Consider the following 10,607-nt stretch of genomic DNA (forward strand, 5'->3'; position numbering starts at 1 on the left):
ATTTAACATATGCTGACCTCATTATCCATTGTAGATTTTGTTTTTCTTTTTCAGAAAGTAGTGAGAACTGAGGAGATAAACTACTCCTTGCACATCACCCAGGTGAAACCACAGAGGAACTGAGGAGATGAGCAAGAGTGTAGCTTCTAGGCTAGAGAGATGGCTTAGTGGTTAAGTGCTTGCCTGTGAAGCCTAAGGACCCTGGTTCAAGGCTCGATTCCCCAGGACCCACGTTAGCCAGATGCACAAGGGGGCACACATGTCTGGAGTTCGTTTGCAGTGGCTGGAGGCCCTGGAATGCCCATTCTCTCTCTCTATTTCTGTCTGCCTCTTTCTCTGTCTGTCACTTTCAAATAAACAAATAAAAATAAACTTTTTTTTTTTTTTTTTTTTTTTTAAGAGTGGAGCTTCCACAGCAAGCCTGACAACCTGCACCAGGGTGAAGGAGACAGACACTGGGGATACAAAACACATACCAAAGCAGAAATCCAGAAGCTTCTAAGAGCTCAACACTGAAGTAGACTTAAGATATACCTACCACAGCTCAGGGAATTTTGCTGAAGGGTGGAAAGATTGTAAGAGCCACAGGTTGAGAGAGCATACCCAGAGGCATTGCCCCTCCCCACCCACAATGAATGACTTCATAACTCACAACCCCAGGGGCAATACCAGGAATCCCACTGAGGAGGGCACTTATAGAATGCAGCCAGGCTCTTCCAGTTAAGATGGTGGCATTGGTACCATGCCAAAGCAGCCTAAGGGGGGGAAAGCCAAAAAACTAAAACAGCAAAATACACACTTTTACTGAAAAGTGAGGTGTATAGGAAATTGAAACAGCATTGGAGAAGTAGGAGAGATCCAGAGCATCCAGAGTGTACCCGGGCCACCTGAAGATGCTCCTGCAGGGTGAGTCTACACGTGAGACTGTGGTGGCGCCTCAGCAAGCTGCCAGGCTCAACTTGAGCAGCAGGAAAAGCCAGGTGAGGGGATTTTCCAATCACACCAGAGCTCCCTACAAGCTCAAGAAACATGAAGGGAGAGCAGCAGTGAACAGTGGAGGAGCAGCCCACAAGGTAGAAGAACAGGTGGAACAGCAGGCGAACTAGAGCGGCATGGGCTCCTCCCCTTCCCCACCGCTAGTGTCCAGCCCTCGGGAACAGAGCAGAGGTCCAGGGACCCAGCCACGCCTACTTGAACTGACTGAGCACCAAAGAGGGACCCAATCAAGAGTGCAACTGAGACCAAAATCATCCCAAAAGGTAACTGGGATTAAACCAGCTCAGTACCCACCTAATAAACCTGGTATATATGCCTGAACCAGAAGTGCTAATTGCACCTTCCAAATCAGGATAAATTATATGTTAAATCGGATGGATGGTAAAATTTGCCATTCTTAAATAAGCTGCATTTTGGGTTTGTTATTTGTTTCTTGAATTACAGTGGCTTTGTTTGCACATCTGTTATACATTAGGGAAGAGTCTTACCTGGTCTCAAGCTGACTTGGAACCCTCTACAGACAAGAAATCTTAACTGCCTTGTTGTCAGGATTAAGGGAGTAGGTGAGACACCACACAGCCTAAGGGACAGACAGAAGATCTGGTTGTCATAATACCTACTCTTGGATAAATACTCTGCACTGTTTTTCATTGACAATGTACATTGTTTAGTTAAATTTTAGAATCTGCTTGTATTTTGTTCCACTTAGCCTACATGAATACTCTCATAGCAGGCAAACCCAACACCTAGAGTCACTTTTGTAGATACTCTGAGAGTCTTCAGAACCACACCTAGCACCTGAAGCTACTACCCTGAAGATATATAACATCAGATTGACTGATACATCTCATAATACCCAGTTAAGTGGAAAATCCAATCATTAAATAATCCAAGATGAAAAAATATATACATTATAACACAAGAAACATCAAAAATCAAGACAATATAAATCCACCAAAAAGTATTAATGCATCAGAAATCACCTCTAGTGAGAACGAGTTAGAGGAAATGCCCGAGACAGATTTCAAAGGAATGATTATAAATATGTTCAAAGAACTCAAACAAGAAATCAAAGGAAGCAAACAAGACACAGGATGCCAATTTAATGAAATAAAGAGGTCAATACTAGAAATGAATAAGGAAATAGATATAATAAAGAAAAACCAGCTAGAATTACTAGCAACAAAGAACACAGTTAATGGAAAAAAAAAAAAAAGAAAAGAAAACTCTGTAGAAAATCTCACTAGTAGAATGGATGAAGGAGAGGACAGAATATCTAAGCTAGAAGACCAAGTGGCAGATCTAATACAGTACAACAAAGAGAAAGACAAACTTATAGAAAAGTATGAGTGGGAACTTCAAGATATTCGGGACACTAAGAAAAGATCAAACATAAGAATTCAGAGCATAGTAGGAGGAGAAGAATTTCACTCCAAAGGCATAGTTGGAATCTTCAACAAAATCATAGAAGAAAACTTCCCCCAAATTGTGACAGAGGTGCCAATGCAGATACAGGAAGCCTTTAGAACACCAGCCAGACAAAACATGGAAAGAACCTCTCCTCCCTACATTATAATCAAACTACCAAACATACAAACCAAAGAAAAAATATTGAAAGCAGTCAGAGAGAAAAATCAAGTTACCTACAAAGCAAGCATATCAGGATTACAGCAGATTAATCAACACAAACTTTAAAAGCCAGAAGGGTGTGGAGTGATATATTCCAAGTTCTGAAAGATAACAACTGTAAACCAAGATTACTTTATCCTGCAAAGCTATCCATTCAAATAGAGAAATAATGATATTCCATGACAAAAGCAGGCTAAAGGACTATTTGAAGACAAAACCAGCTCTACTCCATACTGAAGAGAAAGAAAAGCACACATATAAGGAACTAGGAAAAAACAAACAATACTCTAGAATGCAGTCAGAGAGGAGCAAAATGATGGTACCAACACATGATACTACTATAAAAAGTTTATAGTTAATAAAAGTAAATAAATTTTTAAAAAAAGGAAAAAAAAAAAACCTCATTCAGTCCTGCATTGGAGAAATGGATGAAGTGAGAGGAAGCAGCCTGGGAAAGTGACACAGCTATCTCTTCTTGTGCCAACCAAAGATCCTTCCTAGCTTCAAGGATTTTTTTCTCTTTTTATACACTTTCCAAACCATTCTTTGACATATGGCCTAGTCACTGTTCTCAGTATCTTCTGTGCTCTTTGGGACTTTTTTCTGTTTGATCCGTGAGATTATGCAGAGAAAGATCCTTGAGCCTGCACCACAGACCAAAATCTATATGCAAAAATTAATAAGATACTGTTCCTTTTTTGAAAGAGTTTATAATCCAGATCATTGCTGTCCAAACAATATGGATTGTGAGAATTGGGACGCTAAGAGTCATTGGCTGAGTGCTTGTCTAACATCAGTGAAGTTTGAGGTTCGATCCCAAGAACTTCAGAACCAAGGTATGGAATATGAAAGACAGCATAATTTTAAATTAATAAGAAAATCCATTTGAAAAGTTAAAATTCTTTAGTAATCGTGTTCTAAACACGGTATGTTTGTGAAGTTCAGTGCACAATGCTTTCAAAATCATCTTTTAAAAAGGAGTCACTTAGTGAAAAATACAGCTCATTTCTTTTGTGTCTATGTAAAGCTCTTCTTTGAACTGAGAGACTAGCTCAACTAGGACTCTTCCCTTATACTGTATCACATCTGACAAAGAAGGAAATAATTCTACTGTAAGGTAAACAGCTATAAAATTACTAATGGCTATCATATTAGAAATTCTAAATCCACACAGGAAAAGAAATAGTAAATAAACACAAGTCTGTATGAAAAATAATCAGTAGCCAATGTAAGTAAATGCATAAGCACAGCAAATAGGTAATTATACAGAGTCTTGAAAATGGACATGACAGGTCCCTAGCCTAGTATTGTGCATGTGTACATGTGTGCAAATGACAGTAACTGTTTCCAGGTGCCTGCCTATGTAGTCACACAAGGAAAAGAATTCCAAGAGTTTTGTTGTGGTTTTTGTAATGATATCTTTATTGATATACAACTCATATATCATAAAATTCACAATTTCATGGGCTGGGAAAAATAGCTCAGCAGGTAAGAGCGTTTTCTACTTAATCATGCGGCCATGAGAGAGCCTGAGACTTCCTGAGTTTGATTCGCCAGCGCCCATGTAAGAAGCTGGTTATAATCATTCACATTGTGAGACAGGAGACTTACTAGGGGATCACTAACTAAAAATCACAGGTCAAAGTTTAGGGGAAGATTTGGTTTCAAGAAAATACATGGATGGGTGATAGAGGAAGGCACATTATGTTCTCCTCTGGCCTTTGCACATATGCAAACATGAAGCATATGTCTGCATATACATTACCATATGCCACAAAAACATTATTTGAACACCTAGGGTGAGTGGTCAAGATTGGAGGAATATTTTGAAAACCACAGTTATGTGATTAGGTATAGTAACTGACAGAAAATTAAAGTAGTTTTTGTACAATGGTAAAATGGAAATTAAGCATAATCAGGAAAGAGGACTGGAGGAAGCTTTGTATGTCTTCTAGTTTATTTGAATGTTACCCATTAAGGCAATGAAAATCTGTGAAGTTGTTTAATCTCAAATGTGGTCAGAGTAGATGAATATCATTTCATTTGGAAGTAGATGAGTAGGGCTTAGAGACATCAGGGCTTATCACATCTATTGACAGCTTGATTTATTTTAAGATCAACATTGATACTTAAATTGTCATGCATTTTCACATATGGTGCATTTTGGTGTTGGATCAAATAGCAAGAGGGCCTCCTAATGGCAGTAACCATTAGTTATATCATTTTTCCTTCAGTGTTATTCATCACTGTAATTCCTTTAGATGTCCTCCAGCTATAATCTCCACTGTGACCAGAACAAGAAAGGCTTAATTCATACCATCTTTTGATGGCAAAATACAAGCAAGGTTTTAATGTAATAAGTGTGGCTAAACCTGACCTTTTCAATGAACAACAAACATTTTGTAGCCTGAAATTCAGTCTAAGAACTTGGCAGGGACATTGGGCAATATAATACCTTGATTCTTCTGCACATAAAGTCCTGGCCATGCAATTGAGAAATGTACCCCAAGTGCTTCCATAAAAGAAGATTATGGAGTTCTTTATTCTAAGATAATTAAATGCTAAGATAATTAAAATGATGTCTCACAAAAAGCGGGTGATTTTCAAGCTGCACCCAATATGTTGGGAGCTAGCTTCATAAAATGATGAATTATGTGAACAGCAACTTGGGGCTAGCCAGATGGAAGTTGTCGCCTGATGCTTTTACCATTGTGGAACATCTTCCTAAAGGAAGAAATTTAGGGAACAGATTGTGGAAAATTCAATCCAGAGTCAGAATCAAACCCCAGTCTCAGACAAATGGTTAAACAAGTCCCTTGGTTACTAAGGCATGTAAACAAATAATAGTGTTAACATGCTACCATTCACACACATGCCTAACCCATGTGTATGTGCTCCTTAAAAATTCTTTGTATTGCCACATCTGTGAGTTACTGTTTAAAATAATGAGGAGAATTAGCTAAGTTGTTTGGGTAATCTCTTGAATAGTTTGAAACTTGTCATGACTAGTTCAAACCTGTTTGGTTTATCTCCCTACACTTAAGATACCTAGTCAGGAGGAGAGGTTTTTCATGCTGCTGTGTGCTATCAGATAAAGGGATACAGACAGGATATAAAATAGTCACCCTTGAATATTCCTTTATAAAATCTGAGATATTCATGAACTAAGCATGCTAATGACACAAATGATCCGGTACTAGAGATAATAGGTTTATTCTGAAAGTAAATGTTATTAGAACTACACAATATTACTTAAGATAATCCCTGAAATTTGAAACACCAACTCTCTCCTTCTAGAAAGACATTTGCAATTCTACCTTTATTTACTACTTTTCTTAATAATGAATGCTGCTAGAATTTCCTTTGGAGAACTGACTCTCTACCATTAGTCAATATGTATTTTAGATTAACTTAGCTCAGCAGTAGCTATACTACTGGCCTAGTTGCCCTATATTGAATTCTTAGTTCAGAAAGAGAGATAAATGAAGAAAAGAAGGAAGGAAAGAATTAGGGAAGGAAGGAAGTATGGATAGAATGAAGGAATAAAGGTGAGGACATAGCTTAGTGGAAGGAAGCTTGCTAGCAAGCACAAGGCCCAACATTGGAAGAATAGAGCAATCAATAAACTTCTTATGTTTAAGAGTGGACCATTCTTAAATGGAGTTATCTAGTTATTGAAGCCCTCTACCTGCTTATATGGTTGGTTGAGATAAGCATGAGAATAAGTATTTGCCAATGAGATGTAAGGAACAAGCATTGAGGACTTTCAGGAACAAAGCTATAGAGCCATTAAAGGATGGAGAGATGGGCTTAGCTGTTAAGTCTCTTGCTTGTGAAGCCTAAAGACCCATGTTTAACTGTCTGGATCCCACACAAGCCAGACATACAAGGTGACACAAATGTGCAAGGTCTCACATGCACATAAGATGGTGAAAACATATGTAGTTTAATTGCAGTGGCTAGAGGTCCCATGATGCCATTTCTCTCTCTCATAAAAAAAATAACAATTGAGCTGGGCATGGTGGCATAGGCCTTTAATCTCAGCATTCAGCAGGCAGAGGTAGGAGGATTTCAGGCCACTCTGAACTAAATAGTGAATTCTAGGTCAACTTGGGTTACAGTGAAACCTACCTGTAAAATAAAGAGAGGACTCCCAACCAAGATGGCCACAGCCTAGCTGCGCTGCAAATCCCAGGGAAAGAAAGGCAAGACATTAAGTGTTTTCTGGGTCTTCTTATCAGTGGGAGGACACAGAGGGGTGGGGGACAGGGAATCGTGGATCCCTTGTGGGCAGTAGACCACCCCTAACACCAAACAGCCATAGTGGCCCACCACCACCACCCATCCACTGCCACTGCAGCCCCACGCCACGCTGCCATGCCTGCCTCTGCATTCCAATCGCGTGGTGATCAATGCAGGCGGAAGCTTAAACTGCTCTGCACACGTGGCCACATTACTGTTCAGCAAGCCCAGTCCCACAGCAACTGCCACACGAGCCCAGACTGTGTCTCTCACTTGCACCAGCTCAGGTGCCCTCCCCTACCTGTCTGCCTCACCTGCTATCCTACATTCTCCTGTGGCAGGGGAGTGCAGACTGTTTCCAGGTCCCTGTGTTCCCAGCCAGAGTTTGTGCTGCTTCAGGGCTTGGAACCTCAGTCCCCCTCCAAGCTCGAATGCGGACAGCTTTAGCACATTACTGCTTGAGAATTCAGGCAACTTTGGCACCCCTGTCAGGCAGTAGATAGGAGGCTTTGAAACTGGGAGCCAAAGCCCAGGCTACTTGGCAACTGCCCCAGGCTGCCTTACATTCCATTGCACTAGAGCCCAGGCTGGTCCACCCACCTACCTGCCCATACACTGTCATAGGCAAACCACAGCGCAAAAGAAATAACATGAAAAATCAAATGCAAGAAACCCCAGTTAGACCACACAGTCCTACAATGAATGCATCAAAGCAAAACATAGAAGAGTTATTAGGATCAGAACATCAAATTGAGGCTATGAGCAATGCAACCCTGACCAACCTACTGGTAGAACTTGCAGGAAAGCAACAAAGGACTGATAATTGTGTGGATGCTACCATCACTAAGCAAGAATAATTTGATAAGAGATTGGAAAGAGTTCAAAAGCACTTAAGAGGTTGAGGGAGAGTGAAAAAAGAAGAGGACCTTAAAAATCAGCTGGCCATACAAAATGAAGACATAAAGAAATGCAAGGATGAATTCCAAGAATAATCAAGAAAATCAGAAAATGATGTGAAAAGGAAGCTTGAAAGAGCAACGGAAATGATAGCTGCAAAAGCAATAGAAAATGCAAACTTAACTGAACAAGTCCAAAACTCTCTAAAGGCTCTCAAGAATAGTCAGCGAAGTGGAGGATAGAAACTCTGATCTGGAAGACAAGATGGAAGACACAGGCCAAGAGTTCAAAAACTTCAGTAAGTTCAAAAGTTCCTGTGAATAGAACATGAGGGAATTGTGGGATACACTTAAACATCCTCATATTAGAATCAATGGAATACCAGAAGGAGAAGAATTTCAGACCAAAGGCATGGAGAACTTATTTAACAAAATAATTGAAGAAAACTTCCCCAGTCACTTAAAAGAAAGGCCCACCAAGATACAAGAAGCCAACAGAACTCCAAACAGGCTGGACCAAAGGAGAAACTCTCCAAGACATATTATCATTAAGACTTTAAACACTGACACCAAAGAGAAAATCCTAAAAGCAGCTAGGGAAAAACAGCACACCACTTTCAAAGGTAACCCCATCAGAATTACATCAGACTTCTCAATGGAAACCCTGAAAGCTAGAAGGGCCTGGAGTGAAACTTTCCAAAGTCTAAGAACCTATGGATTCCAACCCAAACTACTCTACCCCGCAAAAGTATCCCCCATAATTGATGGTGAAAGAAAAACTTTCCATGACAAAACTCAGCTTTACAATTATATGAACACAAAACCAAACCTACAGAGACTATTTCAGGAAATTCTCCACAAAGAAGAAACAAATAACCAAACTAATACCTACAAGAAGCAGATCACAACAACCAAGCCCAGAGTAGGCACAAAAATCTTCAAAGCCCATGAAAACACCAATAAGCATCTACCACCACAATACGGCAGGGATCAAAACAAATCTCACAGTCATTACCCTAAATATTAATGGCCTTAATTCACCCATCAAGAGACACAAGCTAATAGGATGGATCACAAAATTATACCCCTCAATCTTTTGCCTTCAAGAAACCCACCTCACCACTAAAGACAGACACCTCCTCAGGATCAAGGGGTGGTAGACTTTATTCCAAGCAAATGGGAATAAGAAACAAGCAGGTGTAGCTATATTAATATCAGATAAAATAGACTTCAAACCAAAATAATCAAAAAAGACAAAGAAGGCTACTTCCTACTCATCAAGGGAACAATCCATCAAGAGGATATTACAATCATAAATTTGTATGCACCAAACACAGGGGCACCACAGTTCATAAAACAAAACCTACTTGACAATAGAACAGAAACAACCACCAATACCATCATGGCTAGGGACTTCAGTATTACATTATCTGTAATAGACAGATCATCCAAACAGAAACTAAACAGGGAAGTAAGAGAGCTCAACAAAACCATAGAGCACTTAGACCTAATGGACATCTATAGAACTTTCCATCCCACATCCACAGACTACACATTTTTCTCAGCAGCCCATGGAACATTCTCTAAAATAGACCATATACTGGGCCATAAAAACTGCGTCCACATATTTAGGAAAACTGACATAATTCCCTACATGATATCAGATCGCAATGCTATGTTGCTAGAAATCAACAACAAAAGACCCACCAAGAATCCCAACGGCACCTGGAAACTGAACAGCACACTCTTAAACAATAACTGGATAGTGGCTAAAATTGCAAAATTTCTGGAATTGAATGACAGTGAGAACAAATCATACCAAAACTTATGGGACACAGTGAAGGTGGTTCTCATAGCACTCAATGCCTTCATAAAAATGACAGAAAGATCCCAAATCAATAACCTAACCATCCACCTAAAGGCACTGGAAAAACAAGAAACATCCAAACCAAAGAGCTCCAGAAGGAAAGAAATAATTAAAAATAGAGCAGAAATTAATGAATTGGAAACCAAGGAAAAAATTAAGACAATTGACAAAACAAAGAGGTAGTTCTTTGAAAAAATAAACAAGATTGACAAACCTCTGGCCAATTTCATCAAGCAAAAAAAAAGAAGTTCCAAGTTAACAAAATTCATAATGAAAAAGGAGAGATCACAACAGACATAAGTGAAATTGGGAGAATCATCAGGACTTATTTCAAAAACCTCTACTCCATAAAACTGGATAATGTGGAGGAGATGGATAAATTCCTGGACACATACCATCTGTCAAAGCTAAACTCAGAGCAGATTAATCATCTCAATGAACCCGTCACACTCATGGAGATTGAAAAAGTAATTAAAAACCTCCCTAAAAAGAAGAATCCAGGACCAGTTGCCTTCTCAGCTGAATTCTATCAAACCTTCATGGAAGAACTCAAACCAATATTCCTAAAACTGTGCCACACAATTGAAGAACAGGGAAAGCTACCCAACTCCTTTTAAGAAGCTAATATCACCCTAATTCCAAAACCAGGCAGAGATGCCACAAGAAAAGAAAACTACCGGCCTATTTCCCTAATGAACTTAGATGCAAAGACCTCAATATAAGACCAGAAACTCGAATACTACTGGAAGAAAATTTAGGAAGTACTTTCCATGATATAGGAATGGAAAAAGACTTCCAGAACAAAACCCCAGTAGCTCATGATCTTAAATAGTCACTCAACCAATGGGATCACATGAAGCTGAAGAGTTTTGTTACAGACAAGCATACAATAAGCAAAGCCAATAGATTACCCACAGAATGGGAGAAAATATTTGTGAGTTATTCAACTTATAGAAGCCTAATCTCTAGAATCTACA

Source organism: Jaculus jaculus, chromosome 1, assembly GCF_020740685.1.
Source record: "Jaculus jaculus isolate mJacJac1 chromosome 1, mJacJac1.mat.Y.cur, whole genome shotgun sequence".
Taxonomy (NCBI): Eukaryota; Metazoa; Chordata; class Mammalia; order Rodentia; family Dipodidae; genus Jaculus; species Jaculus jaculus.